Genomic DNA, 9,057 nt, shown 5'->3' with positions numbered 1-9,057 from the left:
TGTAATAGTTGAGAGTTTGCACCTTTCACTAACCTCTCCCTCTTTTGCCCATTCTGCAGGCCCTGGCAACCGCTTTTCTTTGTTTCAATGAGTTTGACTTTTCTTCAGATTCCACATATAAATGATACCATGCCATATAGTCTATCTGTGTCTGGTTTATTTCACTTAACATAATGTCTGTCCTCAAGTTCCATCCATGTTGTTGTAGATGGCAGGATTTTCTTCTAAATTATGGCTGAATAATATCCCATTGTTGTGTGTGTGTGTGTGTGTGTGTGTGTGTGTGTGTGTGTGGTTGTTTCCATATTTGGCTATTGTAAATAGTGCTTCAATCATCTTGGGGATGCATATATCCTTTTGCATTAGTGTTTTTGTTTTCTTCAGATAAATATCCAAAAGTGGAAATGCTAGATTATAAAGTAGTTCTGTTTTTCATTCTCTGAGGAAACCCCATACTGTTTCTCTTAGTGGTTGCATCAGTTTATATTCCTGCCAACAGTGGACAAGGGTTTCCTTTTCTTAACATCCTCCCCAACACTTGTTATTTCCTGCCTTTTTGATAGCAGGTCTGAGGTGATAACTCACTGCAATTTTGATTTGTGTTTGCCTAATGATCAGGGATATTGAGCATCTTTTCATGTACCTGTTGGCCAGCTGTATGTCTTCTTGGAAAAATGTCTATTCAAAACTTCTGCCCATTTTTAAAGTGGATCGAGCTATTGCTATGGAGTTGTATGACTTTTATTATATATTTTGGATATTAACCCCTTATTAGATACATGATTTGCAAATATTCACTCCCAAGAAGTAGGTTGCCTTTTTATTTTGTTTATGGTTTTATGTACTGTGCAAAAGATTTTTAGTTTGATATAGCCCCAATAGTTTATTTTTGCTTTTGTTGCTTTTATTTTGTTGTCAAATTAAAAAAAGAATCGTTGCTAAGATAATACAAAGAAGCTTACCGCCCATGATTTCTTCTAGAGTTTTAGGGTTTCAGGTCTTATGTTTAAGCCTTGAATCCATTTTAATTTTGAAGTGTAGTGTAAAATAAGGGTCCAGTTTCATTTCTTTGCATGTGGCTGTCCAGTTTTCCCAACACCATTTATTGAGGAGACAAACCTTTCCGCATTTTATATTCTTGTCTCCTTTGTTGAAAATTAACTTTCTAAGCATGGGTTTATTTCTGTGTTCTGTATTCCATTACCTTGATCAGTGTGTCTGTTTTTATGCCAATACAATATTGTTTTATTTATTATTGCTTTGTAATAGAGTTTGAAATGAAGGATCCTGAGTCCTCCAGTCTTGTTCTTCTCTCTCCAGATTCCTTTGGCTCTTTGGGATCTTTTGTGGTTCTACACACATTTAAGATTGTTTTTTTCTATTTCTGTGAAAAATGCCATCAGAACTTTGAGAGAGATTGCATTGAATGTGTAGATTGCTTTGGGGAGTGTGAATATTTTAACCATAATAATTCTTTCAATCCATTGGTACCTTTCCATTTACAGAAGTCTTTCCATTTATTTGTATCTTCAATTTTTTTCCTTAATGTCTTATAGTTTTCAGTATATGAGTTTTTCATATCCTTGATTAAATTTATTCCTAGGTATTTTTTTGAATATTTATTTTTGAGGGAGAAAGCATGAGCGGGGGAGGGGCAGAGAGTGAAGGGGACAGAGCATCTGAAGTGAGCTCCATGCTAACAGCAGGAAGCCCAATGTGGGCTTGAACTCACAAATCATGAGATCATGACCTGACCCGAAGTTGGATGCTCAACCAACTGAGCTCCCCAGGTGCCCCTATTCCTAAGTATTTTATTCTTTTTGATACAATTGTAATGAGATTGTTTTCACAATTTCTCTTTCTAATATAAACATGTAACAGAATTTTGGGTATTGATTTTGTATCCTTTAAATTTACTGAATCCATTTATTCTTTTTTAAAATTAAAAAAAAATTTTTAATGTTTATTCATTTTTGAGAGATGAAGAGAGACAGAGCATGAGTGGGTGAGGGGCAGAGAGAGGGGGAGACAGAGAATCCGAAGCAGGCTCTAGGCTCTGAACTGTCAGCACAGAACCTGATGCAAGGCTCAAACCCATGGACCACGAGATCATGACCTGAGCTGAAGTTGGATGCTTAACTGGCTGAGTTACTTAGGTGCCCCTGAAATTTTTTCTAATGTTTATTTTTGAAAGAGAGAGCATGAGTGGGGGAGGGGCAGAAAGAGAGTTGGAGGCACAGAATCCAAAGTAGGCTCCAGGGTCTGAGCTGACAGCACAGAGCTGAATGTGGGACTTGAACCCACTAACCATGAGATCATGACCTGAGCGGAAGTCCACATAACAGGAAACCTAACCGACTGAGCCACCCAGTTGCCCACATTTATTAGTTCTAATAGTTTTTTGGTGGCCTTTAGTATTTTTTATGTTATATGATGTCATCTGAAATAGTGACAATTTTACTTCTTTCTTTCCAATTTGTATGCCTTTTATTTCTTGTCTAATTGCTCTGGATAAGACTTCCAATACTATGTTCATTAAAAGTGATGAGAGTGGGCATTCTTGTCTTGTTCCTGATCTTGAGTACAATATTAGGTGTGTGCTTGTCATATATGGCCTTTATTATGTTGAGGTACATCCCATCTATACCTGCTTTTGTTGTGGTTTGATCATAAATCAATGTTGAATTCTATCAAATACTTTTTCTGCATTTAGATGATCATATGGTTTGTATCCTTCATTTTGTCAATGTGATATATCACATTGACTGATTTGCAGGTGTCGAACCAGGCTAGTGTTCCTGGAATAAATCCCACTTGATCATGGGATATGATCTTTTAATGTATTGTTGGATTTGGTTTGCTAATATTTTGTGGAGGATTTTGCTTCTGTGTTTATCAGGAATATTGCCCTATAATTTTCTTTTCTTGTGGCATTCTTGTCTGGTTTTGATACAGGATAATGCTGGTATTGCAAAATGAGATTGGAAGTGTCTCCTCCTCTTTAGTTTTTTAGAAGAGTTTGAGAAGGATTGGTATTAATTCTTCTTTGAATGTTTGGTAGAATTCACCACTAATGCTGTCTGGTCCTGGACTTTTATTTGTTGGGAAGGTTTTGATCACTGGTTCAATCTCCTTACTAGTAATTTGTCATTCAGATTTTCTACTTATTTATGGTTCCACTTTGGTAGATTTTATGTTTCTAGGAATTTATTTCAATTTATTGATTTATAATTGTAAATAGTTTTTAATAATCCTTTGTATCAGTTGAAATAGCTTTTCTTTACTTCTGATTTTACTCATTTAAGTTCTCCATTTTTATTTTTCTTACTGAATTTAGCTGAAGGGTTTTTTTCTTTAATTTTTTTTCAAATTTTACTTATTTTTTAGAGAGAGGGCATGAGTTGGGGAGAGGCAGAGAGAGAGGGAGACACAGAATCTGAAGCAGGCTCCAGGCTCTGAGCTGTCAGCACAGAGCCTGATGCGGGGCTTGAACTCACAGACCATGAGATCATTACCTGAGCTGAAGCCAGACGCTTAACTGACTGAGCCACCCAGGTGCCGGGAAGGTTTTTAAATTTTGTTTATCTTTTCAAAGAACCAGTTCTTTCATTGACCTTTTCTATTGTCTTTTTAGTTTCCATTTTATTTACTTCTGCCCTAATACTGTCATTTCTTTCCTTCTTCTATTTTGGGTTTCATTTGTTCTTTGTTTTCTAGTACCTTGAAGTGTAAATTTAGGTTATTGGAGACTTTTCTTGCTTGTTGAGGTAGGCTGATGCTGTTATGAGCTTCTCTCTTAGAACTGCTTTAGCTGAATCTATAACTTTTGGTATATAGTATTTCCATTTTCATTTGTCTCAAGGTATTTCTTCTATCTTTTGATTTTCTTTTTGACCCACTAGTTGTTGAGTAGCATGTCACTTAGCCTCCACATATTTGTGAACTTTCCGGTTTTTTTCATGTAATAGATTTTTAGTTTCATACCATTGTGGTCACAAAAGTTACTTAACGTGATTTCAGCCATCTTAAATTATTAAGACTTCTTTTGTGGACTAACATATAATCGATCCTAGAGAATTCCCATGCATATTTTAGAAGAATGTGTATTCTGCTTTTAGATAGAATGTTCTGTAAATATCTGTTACATCCATCTAGTCTAACATGCCATTTAAGGCCAAGTTTTTTTTTTATTAATTTTCTTTTTGGATGATCTATCCATTGATGAAAGTAGGGTATTAAAGTCCTCTAATATGGGGCACCTGGGTGACTCAGTCAATTGAATGTCTGACTCTTGGTTTTGGCTCGGGTTATGATCTCATGGTCCATGGGTTCAAGCCCCACAACAGGCTCCATCCTGACAGTGCAGAGCCTGCTTGAGATTGTCTCCCTCTCCCTCTTCCTCTCCCTCCCTCCCTCCCTCCCTCCCCCCGCCCTTTCTCTCTCTCAAAATAAATAAACTTAAAAAAGTCCTCTAATATTACTATGTTGCCCTTCTCCCTTTAGGCCTGTTAATGTTTGCTTTGTATGTTTAGGTACTTCTATGTTGGGTGCATAAATGTTTATAAATGTTGAATTGACCGACCCCTTTGTCATTATACAATGCCCTTATTTGCCTCCTATTACATTCAGTCTTTGTTTTAAAGTCTATTTTGTCTGATACAAGTGCAGTTGCCCCAGCTTTCTTTTGGTTTCCATTTGCATGGAACATATTTTTCCATCCCTTCATTTTCAGTCTGTGTGTTCTCACATCTAAAGTGACTCTCTTATAAATAACATTTAGATGGATCTTGTTTTTTTATCCATTTAGCCACTCTATACCTTTTGATGAGAAAATTTAGTTCTTTTATGTTTAAAATAATTGTTGATATATATGTACTTACTGCCATTTTAGTAATTGCTTTCTGGCTTTTTTTTTTTTTTTTTTGTAGTTCTATTGTTCTTGCATTCTTCCTTTGTAGTATGATGACTTTCTTTAGACTTATATTCCTTCCTTTTTTAAATATTTTTTTAACGTTTATTTATTTTTGAGACAGAGACAGAGCATGAACAGGGGAGGGGCAGAGAGAGAGGGAGACACAGAATCTGAAACAGGCTCCAGGCTCTGAGCTGTCAGCACAGAGCCCGACGCGGGGCTCGAACTCACAGACCATGAGACCGTGACCTGAGCCGAAGTTGGACGCTTAACCGACCGAGCCACCCAGGGGCCCCTATTCCTTCGTTTTTAGCTTTTGTGTTTTTACTATAGTTTTTGCTTTGTAGCTACCATGAGAGTTACATATAAAAACTTATATCTAAAATATAAGTTAGAGGACCTGTCTGCCATTACTGGGGCCTGGCTTTCCTCTCCCTGAGGGGGAGGTGGGGCTGTAGGACAGGAGGGGGCTGGGCCAGTCAGCAGGTGGACAATGATGCTAAACTTCTGCAGTGCTGCCAACTCCAAAAGGAAGAGCATATAGTGGGATCTAGCCTTCTTCAGGTTCCCCCAGGATCTGGCCAGATTCCAGAAGTGGGGGGAGAAGTATAGGAGAGCAGACTTAGAGGATAAAACACCTGATCACGTAAAAAACTTATCAATTATATGCCAGACACTCTGAGACCTCTAAGATCTACAGAACAGTATATTTTGCAGAGGTATGAGATAACTAATGAATGATTGGGTTATTTTATTTCTCAAAATTAATCAAAGGAGATAGTTGTGAAGTCATTGGGAGAGTCCGTATAGGACAGTTCTTTGAGATAATGTAAGACCAACAATATTTAATCTTACCAGTCATTTGAACAATCCAGTAGTGATACAGAAAACAAAACAACTGAGTGAAGATTAAATCAGGACATTGAAATAGAAAAAGACTGATAAAACCTTTGAACAGGAACAAAACGTAAAGAAAGAAACAACAGCAATGCTCAGAACCCCAGTGCTGGAGAAGGCAATAAAGAACAGGTTGAAGAAATTTTACCTTTAACCCTTGAGTAAAAAAGAAAACAAAGAAAACTTAAAATCTTTATTTGAAATTTTGGTTCATACGGGAAAACAAAACATACTTCTGGATGAGCGTGAAACTGATGAACTCCCAGAGGGTCTCTTTACTCCTGATAACTTTCAAGCACTGCTGGCATGCTGGGTAAATTCTGGCAAGAGGTTCTGAGAAAGTGCTTTCAGACAACAGTGGTTAACACGTTGTTCTGCTCAAAAACACAGCAGACACAGGTGCTAGAGGTCTGTGAGAGCGGTATTCGGGAGGAAACCGCTCAGAGAAATGAGAGTATCTCACTTCATCACTGACGACGTAGAGGACGTGGCAGGGGAAAAACACTTGCCTGTGTTGGTGAGGTTTGTTGATTTGTCTCATAACCTGAGAGAGGAATTTATGGGCCTCATAACCTGAGAGAGGAATTTATGGGCCTCTTGCCTTACAAAGCTGCTGCAGACATTTTGCCTGTGAAATCTCACGCGACGGTAACTGAGAAGTGGGGACTGAACCTGGCCAGGCTTGCACTGTGTCCAGTGGATTTTCTTCCAAAACACAAGTTGTTGCCTCTAGACCTTTAGAGAAATATCCCCAAGCTGTCTACACACTTTGCTCTTCCTGCGTCTTAAATATGTGGTTGGCAAATTCAGTGCTTGTTGTGGGAGCATCTGTTGCATTAGGAACGATAGAGGACGTTTGTTCTTCCTTCCATCCATCTCTACAACTGCTTTTAGAGCTTGGCAATGCAATTTGTGTCCTCTTTCAGAGCAATGAGGAAAAGGGTAAAAGAACTGAAGGAAACTTGCCATTCTGAGTGAACAGGCAGGCATGATGCTTTCGAAATTTTGGGGGACCTCCTACAAGCACTTGTTTTGTGTTTTAATGATATAAATAGTGACAAAAATATTAGCTGGAATGACTATATAACTGGTAGAGCATTTGTACTCTAGTGTAGAAACAGATTCTGATTTCATGGTTACCATTGATGTTCATTATGTTCTATCTTTTTACAAGAGCCTTTGGAAAATCTTCAGGGGCAAACGTCCAATGTCTTCTTTGCAGTCAGTAGCTTAACTCCAGTGCTGCACTGACTAAATGAAATGATGGAATATATTGAAGTTTATCATGAATTTTGGTTTGAAGAAGCCACAGATTTGGCAATGAAACTTGATACTCAACTGAAACTCCCTGGGAAAATCCGCAAAGCCCGGCAAGGTAACCTGGGATCTCAGCTAACCTCTGAGAGTTACTATAAAGAAACTCTAAGTGTTCCAACCATGGAGCACATTATTCAGGTACTGAAAGATATGTTCTCAGAACAGCACCTCAAAGCTCTTAAAGGCTCATCTCTGGTACCCTCTGTCATGGAACAGCTCAAATTTAATACGTCGGAGGAGCGCCGTGCTGACGTGTACAGAAGTGACTTACCCAGTCCCAACACACTCTCGGCTGAGTTTCATTGTTGGAGAATCAAGTGGAAACAGAGGGAAAGATAAAGAGTTTCTACCTACGACTTACAAAGCCTTGCATCTGCTAGACATCAAGTTTTTTTTCTGATGCTTCTGCATTGCTGAAAGTCCTATGTAAGATCTTCCTGTGATGAAAGTTGAGAATGAATGCTATGAAAATGGGCAGAAGTGTCTCAAAGCATAACTGAGGGACACTTTGACAGACCAAAAGCCAAGTAACTTGGCTTTGCTTAACATAAATTTTGATATAAAACATGATCGTATTTAACGGCAGATACATATATCAAACTGTACAAGTAAGAGCTTCCTACAGATAACTCAGAAACCATTTAAAATACCTAGGAGACTTTTTTTTAATTTTTTTTTCAACGTTTATTTATTTTTTTTTGGGACAGAGAGAGACAGAGCATGAACGGGGGAGGGGCAGAGAGAGAGGGAGACACAGAATCAGAAACAGGCTCCAGGCTCTGAGCCATCAGCCCAGAGCCTGACGCGGGGCTCGAACTCACGGACCGTCAGATCGTGACCTGAGCTGAAGTCGGACGTTTAACCGACTGCGCCACCCAGGCGCCACCCTAGGAGACTTTTAAAGTAGGCTTTCTCTTATGTTTAATATTTGGAAAAATCTGAGAAATTTGGGAACATCTTACGGAAAAGCTGTCAGGCGGATGTAGGCCAATTATGACCTATCGACCTCTCATTGAGTTCATTAGCCATTGATAATCTACCTACTTAACTGTTCTTCCAGAAGATAGCATTGAAAGTGCCACATTATACTTCTATGGGATCTCTGCTAAGGGCACTTTGGAATTGTTTCAGTTTAGTCATTTTATTTATTTTTATTTTTTATTTTACAGAACGTGAGCGGGGCAGAGGGGCAGAGGGGCAGAGGGAGAGAGAGAGAAACTCAAGCAGGCTCCACACTCAGCAGGGAGCCTTATGCGGGGCTCGATCCCACAGCCCTGGGAACATGAACTGAGGCGAAATCAAGGGGCAGATGCACAACTGAGCCACCCAGGTGCCCCTTTAGTTAAGTCATTTTAGATATAACATTTACTATCACTGGATCCAGTTGTCAGGTATTGAGTTATCAGTTCTTAGAAGAAATAGATTTTGGTTTTTTTGTTTATTTTTTTTCTTAATGTTTTTCTTTATTTTTGAGACAGAGAGAGACAGAGCATGAGCAGGGAAGGGGCAGAGAGAGAGGGAGACGCAGAATCGGGAGCAGGCTCCAGACTCTGAGCCATCAGCACAGACCCCGATGCAGGGCTCGAACTCAAGCACCGCGAGATCATGACCTGAGCCCACGTCAGACGCTCAACCGACTGAGCCACCCAGGCGCCCCGAAGAAATAGATTTTGAAGAGATCTGAGAGGAAGGAATACATTTTGTAAAATGTTACAATGAAGCTCACAAGTGACCTTTGAATAGTAGGAGTGTTAAGTACATTAAAAAATCTGTGATGGGGCGCCTGGGTGGCGCAGTCTGTTAAGCGTCGGACTTCAGCTCAGGTCACAATCTCGCGGTCCGTGAGTTCGAGCCCCGCGTCGGGCTCTGGGCGGATGGCTCAGAGCCTGGAGCCTGTTTCCGATTCTGTGTCTCCCTCTCTCTCTGTCCCT

General features: G+C 39.4%; 1 pseudogene; it reads left to right on the top strand.

Annotated features, from left to right (window-relative positions):
- The first annotated feature begins 5,408 nt into the window (after positions 1-5,408).
- On the top strand, positions 5,409-6,919 carry LOC124523078 (52 kDa repressor of the inhibitor of the protein kinase-like; annotated as a pseudogene).
- Positions 6,920-9,057: the final 2,138 nt, after the last annotated feature.

The sequence above is a fragment of the Lynx rufus genome, unplaced genomic scaffold, assembly GCF_022079265.1.
Source record: "Lynx rufus isolate CCGP_SWC_20201006 ecotype Redwood Valley unplaced genomic scaffold, mLynRuf1.p SCAF_4, whole genome shotgun sequence".
NCBI lineage: Eukaryota > Metazoa > Chordata > Mammalia > Carnivora > Felidae > Lynx > Lynx rufus.
The sequence above is the reverse complement of the archived record's forward strand: the minus strand, read 5'-3'. Positions and strand labels throughout refer to the sequence as shown.